General features: G+C 30.0%; 1 protein-coding gene across 1 annotated transcript in view; it reads left to right on the plus strand.

Annotated features, from left to right (window-relative positions):
- The first annotated feature begins 678 nt into the window (after window positions 1-678).
- sema4e (semaphorin 4e) overlaps window positions 679-15,254 on the plus strand; it is a 45,316-nt gene continuing 30,740 nt past the window's right edge. Inside the window, exon 1 of the mRNA XM_062022180.1 lies at window positions 679-1,202. The gene's annotated coding sequence lies outside the window, so the exon portion shown is untranslated. The remainder of the gene's footprint in view (window positions 1,203-15,254) is intronic.

Consider the following 15,254-nt stretch of genomic DNA (forward strand, 5'->3'; position numbering starts at 1 on the left):
CTCGTTTGCCAATGGTACGTGTGGTACAGAAACACTCCCACACGTGTCAGAAAAGTTGACTCTCCGCTCACAACTGGGATCAACCCGGTTCTCGCCGTTGACGTAAAAGAGCCGTTCAAAAGACTACACTCGTTCGCAAAAGGCACATTTTGTCATACAGAAACACTCCCACGCCTGTACGGACACGTCGTGTCAGAAAAGTTGACTCTCTGCTCACAACTGCGATCAACCCGGTTCTCGTCGTTGAATTAAAAGAGCAGTTCAAAATACTCGGTTCATTCGCCATCGGCACATTTTGTGGTACAGAAACACTCCCACGCCTGTACGGGCACATCGTGTCAGAAAAGTTGACTCTCCGCTTAAAACTGCGATCAACCCGGTTCTCGTCGTTGAATTAAATGAGCCGTTCAAAATACTCGGCTTGTTTGCCAACGGCACATTTTGTGGTACAGACACACTCCCACGCCTGTACGGGCACGTCGTGTCAGAAAAGTTGACTCTCCGCTCACAACTGCGATCAACCCGGTTCTCGTCGTTGACGTAAAAGAGCCGCTCAAAAGACTCGACTCGTTTGCCAACGGCACATTTTGTGGTACAGACACACTCCCACGCCTGTACGGGCACGTCGTGTCAGAAAGGTGGGGCAGTGCCAAAACACGAAGGTCACGGAGCTGTCCTCCACACACACACACACACACACACACACACACACACACACGCAGTAGTAGCGTGGGCGTGGGTGTGTAGTAGTAGTAGTAGTAGTAGTGGAGTGTGTGTGGGGATTAGCGAGGTGAGCACCTTGCATCGCCTCTCAAGAAGACTCCACACCGTGCAACTTTCCGCTCTTCAAGTGCTTTTTTTTTTTTTTTCCCCTACGCTGGGAGATTTTTTTTTTCCCACGCAGGCAAATTAAATGACTCCCAACAAGGAATAGCTGCCGATTAATGAGGGAATTGTCAGGAGAAGCAGGAAATAGCGAGGTCTCGAATCGCTTTGCGCGCGCAATCGCCATTGTTGTGTTTCCTGGACTTTCGGGCGGCTTCAAGTTTGCTGCCAATTCGGACCCCAACCAGTTCGTTTGTGGCGTCAACAAAGTTCGAACAGGCGCCGCGGGAATATTCTTCTTTTTGTTTGTTTTTTCTTCAATGGAAGCAGTTGGTGGCGGTGGTGGTGTTGTTGTTGTTGGGCGTGTGGAGGCGCAGGTAAGTGATGACGTCATTAATGCCTGCTTGTCTATTTCTGGACGTAAGTCAACTGCAACTTACCAAGTATAAATACTATTAACCTCATAGATGTAGTCTTTACGCATTAAATATATGTATAAATATTATTAACTTCATAAATGTAGTCTTTAACATTACATATATGTATAAATACTATTAACCTCATAGATGTAGTCTTTACACATTAAATATATGTAAAAATACTATTAACCTCATAGATGTAGTCTTTAACATTAAATATATGTATAAATACTATTAACCTCATAGATGTAGTCTTTACACATTAAATATATGTATAAATATTATTAACTTCATAAATGTAGTCTTTAACATTACATATATGTATAAATACTATTAACCTCATAGATGTAGTCTTTAACATTAAATATATGTATAAATACTATTAACCTCATAGATGTAGTCTTTACACATTAAATATATGTATAAATACTATTAACCTCGTAAATGTAGTCTTTAACATTAAATATATGTATAAATACTATTAACCTCATAGATGTAGTCTTTAACATTAAATATATGTATAAATACTATTAACCTCATAGATGTAGTCTTTACACATTAAATATATGTATAAATACTATTAACCTCATAGATGTAGTCTTTAACATTAAATATATGTATAAATACTATTAACCTCATAGATGTAGTCTTTAACATTAAATATATGTATAAATACTATTAACCTCATAGATGTAGTCTTTAAACGTTAAACATATGTATAAATGTATAAATACTATTAATCTCATAGATGTAGTCTTTAACATTAAATATATGTATAAATACTATTAACCTGATAGATGTAGTCTTTACACATTAAATATATGTATTAATATTGTTAACCTCATAGATGTAGTCTTTACACATTAAATATATGTATAAATACTATTAACCTCATAGATGTAGTCTTTAACATTAAATATATGTATAAATACCAGAGGTGGGACCAAGTCATTGCTTTGCAAGTCACAAGTAAGTCTCAAGTCTTTGCCCTCAAGTCTCGAGTCAAGTCCCGAGTCAAGACAGGCAAGTCCCGAGTCAAGTCCAAAGTCAAGACTGGAAAGTCTCAAGTCAAGTCACAAGTCCTGCATTTTGAGTTTCGAGTCCTTTCAAGTCCTTTTAACCGCAGACTAATATTTTTACACAGATTGTGTATGCTTTTAAAACGCTGTATTTATTTATTAAAACAAGTGCATTTGAAATAGCAAGAAAAAAAATAGTACTGACATTGCAATTCATAATAGCACTATTAACCAGTCATTTTAATAGTTTAAACAATTTTAAACATTTAACGTATTCCTTTACAGAATAAACACATTTGCAAAAACAAGTGAAACTGTCCTTATTTGTACAAAAGTGTTAACATTGTATTTCCATGGCATATTGCATTGTAACTAGTTCCACAGCAGTTTCTATTCTGTTCTTACCTTATCTCATTGATCTCATCTCATACTGTATGTGTGTTTATGTGTGCGTACACATGAAAAACATAACAAATACATGAACATAACAATGAACAGAGTTGTACTTCTTAGATGTCAGGGCCCTATGCAATATGTACACATATTCTTAATATAGTATACATTTTAACTGACCTTTATTTGACTGTTTGTCTTTTTGTAGGTGGCTAAAATATGCGGTGCTGCTGACCGCCGTCTAACGTTATGTTACTGTGTGTGATACATTGACTAACGTAACGTTATGTTTAGGTACCTCATGCAACCCTGCTTAAAAAAAGCACTTGATAAAAAGTATGAATAAGGTAGCAAACTGCAGTGGATGCAACATATTGCCGTGTTTGCAATGACGTTATAACCATAGACATCTTATAAGTAGACGCAGTATTGGTTGCTGTGACGCGAGCAATTTGCATCTTGAAGTGGTGATGAGGAGCAGGCGAGCAGCCTAAACTGACAGTTGACAGGTAGAAAACAAAGATGGTGTTCAGCGTTTTCCTGCTCAAATGAGCGGACTGTTGAAAATAGGAATCGGGGGATTACTTTTCACAAGTAAGATTTAACATTAATGTACTATTGGTTGTATTTTATGACAATAACATTACCACAGAGTTGAGAAGGAGCAAAGATCTTCAATATTTGTATGTGAAAATCACAAATAAATCTTCTGGGGGAGGATGACGCCCCTACAGGGGTTTGGTTTACAAACTTTCAGCCCCACCTAAAACAAAATTCACCAGCCGCCACTGATTATGGTGCATTCTCATTTTAGGCAAAATATAAGACAATACTTTCTTAACAGTATAATTGTAACCAGGAATAAGTCTTCAAGTAACAATATTCAAATACTAACATTGTTGGGTAAGACAGCATTTGGTTTTATTCTGAATCCAGTGAAACAGATTGGTGGTTTTAGCTGATATAAAGACTTTCAGGTGCTTATATATGTTTAAGTATTTGGCAGACGCTTTTATCCAAAGCGAAATACATACAAAATACATATATAACAATCACTGTAAACATGATCATTTAAGGGAAGAATGTAATAGAAAATATCAATACAAAGTGTCAAGACAGAATATACGGTCTATAAGATATATAGATATCTAATGTATTCATACATTGTTTATGTAGGATATACGCATGTATATATAACGTAATCATATTGTTTCTTCAACTTGAAAATAGCTGACCGTTTTTTTCCCCCTTCTCTGGGATTATATTCCCAGTTTTGATCTCGGACGTCTGGTCACTTATAGAATATAAGAATATTATATTACTGTTAAGCAAACTATGAATAATAAAACATGTGTCCTTTATCATAGCTACACGTATGACAAAAAAGCGTGTGAAAATCAGTGGTATTCAGTGAGGTAAGATTAATTAAATGCGCTGACAGTTCATTGCTCCTGCCAAATGAATTGCACTGAGTGGAGCGGATCACCACTCCAAGATGGCGGCCCCGCGTCTCGTCTGCGCCAGTAGGCAGTAGCCCTCGATGCTGCGTCTACTTATAAGATGTCTATGGTTATAACGTTAGCAGTGAGTTTACAGCCTCACTGATTTAACTACACAGCAAATAAAAGTCATGTTACTTAGCCAATAAACGTTATCTTACATTCAAAACTTACCCTTCTTTGTGCAACTTCAAATGTCGAACGAAGTTGGAAGTTGTTGCGTCTCCGTCTGTAATATTCGAACTGCGTAATTTGCATACGGCAATTCGTTTTTTGTTGACCGAGTCGTAGTTTTTATACCCGAACGAAACCAACTTTGGTATAAATCTTTCTCACTGGCGCATTGTTTGACAACTCTTGTTCATTGGTTGTCCTGCAATTTGATTGGCTGAATGCTGTGTGATGAAAACAATGTAGATCTAATTTGATTGGCTGTTGTACTGACAGCACACACGCTGACAAGCAGCACACACGCTGATAGACAGACACGTACAAAATGAAAGCTACGGAGCGCTCCCAAATAACTTTTTAAGCTTTAGGTTTTGGGAAAAGTAGCAAGTCATGTCAAGTCAAAAGGCTCAAGTCCAAGTGAAGTCACAAGTCATTGATGTTAAAGTCTAAGTCGAGTTGCAAGTCTCTTTATATTTTGTCAAGTCGAGTCTAAAGTCATCAAATTCATGACTCGAGTCTGACTCGAGTCCAAGTCATGTGACTCGAGTCCACACCTCTGATAAATACTATTAACCTCATAAATGTAGTCTTTAACATTAAATATATGTATAAGTACTATTAACCTCATAGATGTAGTCTTTAACATTAAATATATGTATAAATATTATTAACCTCATTGATGTAGTCTTTAACATTAGATATATGTATAAATACTATTAACCTCATAGATGTAGTCTTTAACATTAAATATATGTATAAATACTATTAACCTCATGGATGTAGTCTTTAACATTAAATATATGTATAAATACTATTAACCTCATAGATGTAGTCTTTACACATTAAATATATGTATGAATACTATTAACCTCATAGATGTAGTCTTAAACGTTAAATATATGTATAAATACTATTAACCTCATAGATGTAGTCTTTACACATTAAATATATGTATTAATATTATTAACCTCATAGATGTAGTCTTTACACATTAAATATATGTATAAATATTAACCTCATAGATGTAGTCTTTACACATTAAATATATGTATAAATACTATTAACCTCATAGATGTAGTCTTTAACATTAAATATATGTATAAATACTATGAACCTCATAGATGTAGTCTTTAACATTAAATATATGTATAAATACTATTAACCTCATAGATGTAGTCTTTAACATTAAATATATGTATAAATACTATTAATCTCATAGATGTAGTCTTTAAACATTAAATATATGTATAAATACTATTAATCTCATGGATGTAGTCTTTAACATTAAATATATGTATAAATACTATTAACCTCATAGATGTAGTCTTAAACGTTAAATATATGTATAAATACTATTAACCTCATAGATGTAGTCTTTAACATTAAATATATGTATAAATACTATTAACCTCATGGATGTAGTCTTTACACATTAAATATATGTATAAATACTATTAACCTCATAGATGTAGTCTTTAACATTAAATATATGTATAAATACTATTAATCTCATGGATGTAGTCTTTAACATTAAATATATGTATAAATACTATTAACCTCATAGATGTAGTCTTAAACGTTAAATATATGTATAAATGTATAAATACTATTAACCTCATAGATGTAGTCTTTACACATTAAATATATGTATAAATACTATTAACCTCATGGATGTAGTCTTTACACATTAAATATATGTATAAATACTATTAACCTCATAGATGTAGTCTTTACACATTAAATATATGTATAAATACTATTAACCTCATGGATGTAGTCTTTAAACGTTAAATATATGTATAAATGTATAAATACTATTAATCTCATAGATGTAGTCTTTAACATTAAATATATGTATAAATACTATTAACCTCATAGATGTAGTCTTTAACATTAAATATATGTATAAATACTATTAACCTCATAGATGTAGTCTTTAACATTAAATATATGTATAAATACTATTAACCTCATTGATGTAGTCTTTAACATTAAATATATGTATAAATACTATTAACCTCATTGATGTAGTCTTTAACATTAAAGGCCTACTGAAATGAATTTTTTTTATTTAAACGGGGATAGCAGATCTATTCTATGTGTCATACTTGATCATTTCGCGATATTGCCATATTTTTGCTGAAAGGATTTAGTATAGAACAACGACGATAAAGATTGCAACTTTTGGTATCTGATAAAAAAAAGGCTTGCCCCTACCGGAAGTAGCGTGACGTAGTCAGTTGAACATATACGCAAAGTTCCCTATTGTTTACAATGATGGCCGCATGAAGTGAGAGAGATTCGGACCGAGAAAGCGACAATTTCCCCATTAATTTGAGCGAGGATGAAAGATTTGTGGATGAGTAAAGTGCAAGTGAAGGACTAGTGGGGAGTGGAAGCTATTCAGATAGGGAAGATGCTGTGAGAGCCGGGGGTGACCTGATATTCAGCTGGGAATGACTACAACAGTAAATAAACACAAGACATATATATACTCTATTAGCCACAACACAACCAGGCTTATATTTAATATGCCACAAATTAATCCTGCATAAAAACACCTGCGTGTTTGTTACGCTAGCTCCTAGCTCCTCTGCTAGCTCCTAGCTCCATAGAACACGCCAATACAATTCAAACACCTGATCAACACACACAATCACTCAGCCCAAAAGACCGTTCACCTAACCCAAGGTTCATAAAGCTTATATATTTTTAAAAAGTTACGTACATACGCAAAAAAAAGTTGCGCACATACGGTCAAGCGATCAAATGTTTAGAAGCCAAAGCTGCATACTCACAGTAGCACGTCTGCGTCTTTGTCATCCAAATCAAAGTAATCCTGGTAAGAGTCTGTGTTGTCCCAGTTCTCTACAGGCGTCTGTGTATCGAAGTCAAAAGTCCTCCTGGTTAGAGTCTCTGTTATCCGAGTTCTTCCATCTTGACTGCATCTTCCGGGAATGTAAACAAAGAAGCGCCGGCTGTGTACTGTTGTTGCTGACTACGTTCGAAAAATACGTCCATTTCGCACCGACAACTTTCTTCTTTGCTTGCTCAGCTTCCTTCTCCATAATGCAATGAACATGATTGCAACAGATTCAAGAACACAGATGCCCAGAATACTGTGGAATTATGAAATGAAAACAGAGCTTTTTCGTATTGGCTTCAATGTGGAAGGCATACCCGTGTTCGCCGGTCTACGTCACGCGCATACGTCATCCTCAGAGGCGTTTCGAACCGGAAGTTTAGCGGCAAATTTAAAATGTCACTTTATAAGTTAACCCGGCCGTATTGGCATGTGTTATAATGTTAAGATTTCATCATTGATATATAAACTATCAGACTGCGTGGTCGGTAGTAGTGCGTTTCAGTAGGCCTTTAAATATATGTATAAATACTATTAACCTCATAGATGTAGTCTTTAACATTAAATATATGTATAAATACTATTAACCTCATAGATGTAGTCTTTAACATTAAATATATGTATAAATACTATTAACCTCATAGATGTAGTCTTTAACATTAAATATATGTATAAATACTATTAACCTCATAGATGTAGTCTTTACACATTAAATATATGTATAAATACTATTAATCTCATAGATGTAGTCTTTAAACATTAAATATATGTATAAATACTATTAGCCTCATGGATGTAGTCTTTAACATTAAATATATGTATAAATACTATTAACCTCATAGATGTAGTCTTTAAACGTTAAATATATGTATAAATGTATAAATACTATTAATCTCATAGATGTAGTCTTTAACATTAAATATATGTATAAATACTATTAACCTCATAGATGTAGTCTTTACACATTAAATATATGTATAAATACTATTAACCTCATGGATGTAGTCTTTAACATTAAATATATGTATAAATACTATTAACCTCATAGATGTAGTCTTTACACATTAAATATATGTATAAATACTATTAACCTCATAGATGTAGTCTTTAAACGTTAAATATATGTATAAATGTATAAATACTATTAATCTCATAGATGTAGTCTTTAACATTAAATATATGTATAAATACTATTAACCTCATAGATGTAGTCTTTAACATTAAATATATGTATAAATACTATTAACCTCATTGATGTAGTCTTTAACATTAATATATGTATAAATACTATTAACCTCATAGATGTAGTCTTTAAACGTTAAATATATGTATAAATGTATAAATACTATTAATCTCATAGATGTAGTCTTTAACATTAAATATATGTATAAACACTATTAACCTCATAGATGTAGTCTTTAACATTAAATATATGTATAAATACTATTAACCTCATAGATGTAGTCTTTAACATTAAATATATGTATGCATACTATTAACCTCATAGATGTAGTCTTTACACATTAAATATATGTATAAATACTATTAACCTCATAGATGTAGTCTTTAAACGTTAAATATATGTATAAATGATTAAAATACTATTAATCTCATAGATGTAGTCTTTAACATTAAATATATGTATAAATACTATTAACCTCATAGATGTAGTCTTTAACATTAAATATATGTATAAATACTAATAACCTCATTGATGTAGTCTTTAACATTAAATATATGTATAAATACTATTAACCTCATAGATGTAGTCTTTAACATTAAATATATGTATAAATACTATTAACCTCATAGATGTAGTCTTTAAACATTAAATATATGTATAAATACTATTAACCTCATAGATGTAGTCTTTAACATTAAATATATGTATAAATACTATTAACCTCATAGATGTAGTCTTTAACATTAAATATATGTATAAATACTATTAACCTCATAGATGTAGTCTTTAACATTAAATATATGTATAAATACTAATAACCTCATTGATGTAGTCTTTAACATTAAATATATGTATAAATACTATTAACCTCATAGATGTAGTCTTTAACATTAAATATATGTATAAATACTATTAACCTCATAGATGTAGTCTTTAAACATTAAATAAATGTATAAATACTATTAACCTCATAGATGTAGTCTTTAACATTAAATATATATGTATAAATACTATTAACCTCATAGATGTAGTCTTTAACATTAAATATATGTATAAATACTATTAACCTCATAGATGTAGTCTTTAACATTAAATATATGTATAAATACTATTAACCTCATAGATGTAGTCTTTAAACATGAAATATATGTATAAATACTATTAACCTCATAGATGTAGTCTTTAACATTAAATATATGTATAAATACTATTAACCTCATAGATGTAGTCTTTAACATTAAATATATGTATAAATACTATTAACCTCATAGATGTAGTCTTTAAACGTTAAATATATGTATAAATGTATAAATACTATTAATCTCATAGATGTAGTCTTTAACATTAAATATATGTATAAATACTATTAACCTCATAGATGTAGTCTTTAACATTAAATATATGTATAAATACTATTAACCTCATAGATGTAGTCTTTAACATTAAATATATGTATAAATACTATTAACCTCATAGATGTAGTCTTTAACATTAAATATATGTATAAATACTATTAACCTCATAGATGTAGTCTTTAACATTAAATATATGTATAAATACTATTAACCTCATTGATGTAGTCTTTAACATTAAATATGTGTATAAATACTATTAACCTCATAGATGTAGTCTTTACACATTAAATATATGTATAAATACTATTAACCTCATAGATGTAGTCTTTAACATTAAATATATGTATAAATACTATTAACCTCATAGATGTAGTCTTTAACATTAAATATATGTATAAATACCATTAACCTCATAGATGTAGTCTTTAACATTAAATATATGTATAAATATTATTAACCTCATAGATGTAGTCTTTAACATTAAATATACCGGTATGTATAAATACTATTAACCTCATAGATGTAGTCTTTAACATTAAATATATGTATAAATACTATTAACCTCATAGATGTAGTCTTTAAACGTTAAATATATGTATAAATGTATAAATACTATTAATCTCATAGATGTAGTCTTTAACATTAAATATATGTATAAATACTATTAACCTCATAGATGTAGTCTTTAACATTAAATATATGTATAAATACTATTAACCTCATAGATGTAGTCTTTAACATTAAATATATGTATAAATACTATTAACCTCATAGATGTAGTCTTTAACATTAAATATATGTATAAATACTATTAACCTCATAGATGTAGTCTTTAACATTAAATATATGTATAAATACTATTAACCTCATTGATGTAGTCTTTAACATTAAATATGTGTATAAATACTATTAACCTCATAGATGTAGTCTTTACACATTAAATATATGTATAAATACTATTAACCTCATAGATGTAGTCTTTAACATTAAATATATGTATAAATACTATTAACCTCATAGATGTAGTCTTTAACATTAAATATATGTATAAATACCATTAACCTCATAGATGTAGTCTTTAACATTAAATATATGTATAAATATTATTAACCTCATAGATGTAGTCTTTAACATTAAATATATGTATAAATACTATTAACCTCATAGATGTAGTCTTTAAACGTTAAATATATGTATAAATGTATAAATACTATTAATCTCATAGATGTAGTCTTTAACATTAAATATATGTATAAATACTATTAACCTCATAGATGTAGTCTTTAACATTAAATATATGTATAAATACTATTAACCTCATTGATGTAGTCTTTAACATTAAATATATGTATAAATACTATTAACCTCATAGATGTAGTCTTTACACATTAAATATATGTATAAATACTATTAACCTCATAGATGTAGTCTTTACACATTAAATATATGTATAAATACTATTAACCTCATAGATGTAGTCTTTAAACCTTAAATATATGTATAAATGTATAAATACTATTAATCTCATAGATGTAGTCTTTAACATTAAATATATGTATAAATACTATTAACCTCATAGATGTAGTCTTTAACATTAAATATATGTATAAATACTATTAACCTCATTGATGTAGTCTTTAACATTAAATATATGTATAAATACTATTAACCTCATTGATGTAGTCTTTACACATTAAATATATGTATAAATACTATTAACCTCATAGATGTAGTCTTTACACATTAAATATATGTATAAATACTATTAACCTCATAGATGTAGTTTTTACACATTAAATATATGTATAAATACTATTAACCTCATAGATGTAGTCTTTAACATTAAATATATGTATAAATACTATTAACCTCATAGATGTAGTCTTTAACATTAAATATATGTATAAATACTATTAACCTCATGGATGTAGTCTTTGAACATTTGTCATTTGTCAACAAAGCTGATGCATTTTATTTTGAAAACACTTGGCTCTCCAAGTGTCACTATGACAACATTAAATACAGTAGTGTAGTAGACCTAAGTATTCATTAAGTACCACCATAATGACAACATTAAATACAGTAGTGTAGTAGACCTAAGTATTCATTAAGTACCACCATAATGACAACATTAAATACAGTAGCGTAGTAGACCTAAGTATTCATTAAGTACCACCCAAATGACAACATTAAAATACAGTAGCGTAGTAGACCTAAGTATTCATTAAGTACCACCTTAATGACCGGCATTAATATACAGTAGCGTAGCAGTCCTAAGTACTCATTAAAAACAAGGCAGAGTTTGTATTTAACATGTATATTTAACATACTGTAACATTACACACAGTTTGAACGGTAACACTGTGTTTGAATATAGGAAAATAAAAGACTGTACTTTAATCAAGTGATTCTGGATAGAGGCCGAGTACTACAGTTTGAAAATCACCGTTCAAATCCACACCAAAAATGCCTCCATATCTACTGCTCACTAGTACTACCATATTTGAGTTATTGTGTGGAAATATGTGAAAATAACTACAATTGTACACTGCATTCACTAACTGTGTTACGATGGAGGTCAGTCAGAATAGTACATCATGTTGGATATAGAGAACATACAATCCTTTTATTTATTGACCTGTGTCAAGTAGTATGAAGGTGTCTGTTACTACATTATATATATACTTGCAGTGTGTATGTTGTACATATTACATATTGTTATGAAGGTGTCTGTTTCTACATTATATATATACTTGCAGTGTGTATATTGTACATATTACATATTGTTATGAAGGTGTCTGTTACTACATCATATATATACTTGCAGTGTGTATATTGTACATATTACATATTGTTATGAAGGTGTCTGTTATTACATTATATATATTTGCAGTGTGTATATTGTACATATTACATATTGTTATGAAGGTGTCTGTTACTACATTATATATATACTTGCAGTGTGTATATTGTACATATTACATATTGTTATGGTGTCTGTTACTACATTATATATATACTTGCAGTGTGTATATTGTACATATTACATATTGTTATGAATGTGTCTGTTACTACATTATATATATATACTTGCAGTGTGTATATTGTACATATTACATATTGTTATGAAGGTGTCTGTTACTACATCATATATATACTTGCAGTGTGTATATTGTACATATTACATATTGTTATGAAGGTGTCTGTTATTACATTATATATATTTGCAGTGTGTATATTGTACATATTACATATTGTTATGAAGGTGTCTGTTACTACATTATATATACTTGCAGTGTGTATATTGTACATATTACATATTGTTATGAAGGTGTCTGTTACTACATTATATATATACTTGCAGTGTGTATATTGTACATATTACATATTGTTATGAAGGTGTCTGTTACTACATCATATATATACTTGCAGTGTGTATATTGTACATATTACATATTGTTATGAAGGTGTCTGTTATTACATTATATATATACTTGCAGTGTGTATATTGTACATATTACATATTGTTATGAAGGTGTCTGTTACTACATTATATATATACTTGCAGTGTGTATATTGTACATATTACATATTGTTATGAAGGTGTCTGTTATTACATTATATATATACTTGCAGTGTGTATATTGTACATATTACATATTGTTATGAAGGTGTCTGTTACTACATTATATATACACTTGCAGTGTGTATATTGTGTATATTGTACATATTACATATTGTTATGAAGGTGTCTGTTACTACATTATATATATACTTGCAGTGTGTATATTGTACATATTACATATTGTTATGAAGGTGTCTGTTACTACATTATATATATACTTGCAGTGTGTATATTGTACATATTACATATTGTTATGAAGGTGTCTGTTACTACATTATATATATACTTGCAGTGTGTATATTGTACATATTACATATTGTTATGAAGGTGTCTGTTACTACATTATATATATACTTGCAGTGTGTATATTGTACATATTACATATTGTTATGAAGGTGTCTGTTACTACATTATATATATACTTGCAGTGTTTATCCACTGGTGTGAAGTTACCCAGAACTTTAAACAGGTGGTCATAGTTTCCACAGGGTCGCTACAATAGAGCGCACATGAGAGCAGACAGGATGTGTTTAGTCCTTATTAATGCACACATGTTGAACGTGCACAATGTTGATGTGCATTTATTAGGAAAGAAAAAGGATGTGTATGACATTTTTTTTCTCTAAAACACATTAATGGAACAAACTGATGGATTGCTGCAGTCTTAATTACAAACAACACCTGTTTCATTAAGTAACACTCTAATAAATAAATAATATACCATTGTAAGCATGCAAATATTAAATACATAAATAATCTTTGTCTCAATAAAAACATTTAAAAAAAGATTCAAGATGTTGATCATAATTCTTGATGTGTGCACTTAGTGAACACTTGTAGTTTCAACAGTCTCTTAAAGTGAATCATATTGCTGTTTTTTTTCATTTCTTTACTTAATCCATTCCATAATCTAATTCCACATACTGATATACTTAAGGTGTTCAGTGTTGTACGTGCATACAAATGTTTTAAATTACATTTTCCTCCAAGATTATATTTATCCTCTTTAGTTGAAAATAATTGTTGTACATTCTTGACTAGCAGGTTATAGTTTGCATCATTTTAGATGTTTGCAAATGCACCAAATCATTGAATGTTAATAATTGGGATTTAATAAATAAAGTGTTTGTACGTTCTCTATATCCAACATTATGTATTATTATAACTGATCTTTTTTGTAACACAGTTAGTGAATGAAGTGTACTTTTGTAGTTATTTCCCATATTTCTACACAATAAGTCAGATATGTAACACTAGTGAGCAGTAGAGAATATGAAGTCATTTTTGGTCTAGAACATGTTTTGCTTTATTCATTATTGACGTGCTTCTTGCTACTTTATGTTGTGTATTTTTTACATGAGGTTTCCAGTTAATTTTATTTATTATTACACCCACAAATGTGTTTTACCCTTTCAATGTCTACTCCGTCTATTTGTATTTGTGTCTGACTTTCTTTTCTCCTAAATAGCATTATTTTAGTTTTCCTGAGATTCAAAGATAGTCTGTGTTTGTCAAACCATCTTTTTAATGTGTTCATTTCTTCTGTTATTATTTGTATTATCTTCTGTGTGTTGTCTCCTGTACAAAACACAGTTGTATCATCTGCAAATATTACTAACTTTAAGTCCTTTGTAACTTTACAAATGTCGTTTTTATAGAGATTGAAACATTTTGAGATTATGAAGTGATTTTTGGTCTACAACATGTTTAGTTTTATTCATTATTGACGTGCTTCTTGCTACTTTAGGTTGTATATTTTTTACAAGAGGTTTCCAATTCATTTTATCATCTATTATTACACCCAAAAATGTGTTTTCTTTTACCCTTTCAATGTCTACTCTGTCTATTTGTATTTGTGTCTGACTTTCTCTTCTACTGTTACCAAATAGCATTATTTTAGTT

Source organism: Entelurus aequoreus, linkage group LG16 (assembly GCF_033978785.1).
Source record: "Entelurus aequoreus isolate RoL-2023_Sb linkage group LG16, RoL_Eaeq_v1.1, whole genome shotgun sequence".
Lineage (NCBI taxonomy): Eukaryota > Metazoa > Chordata > Actinopteri > Syngnathiformes > Syngnathidae > Entelurus > Entelurus aequoreus.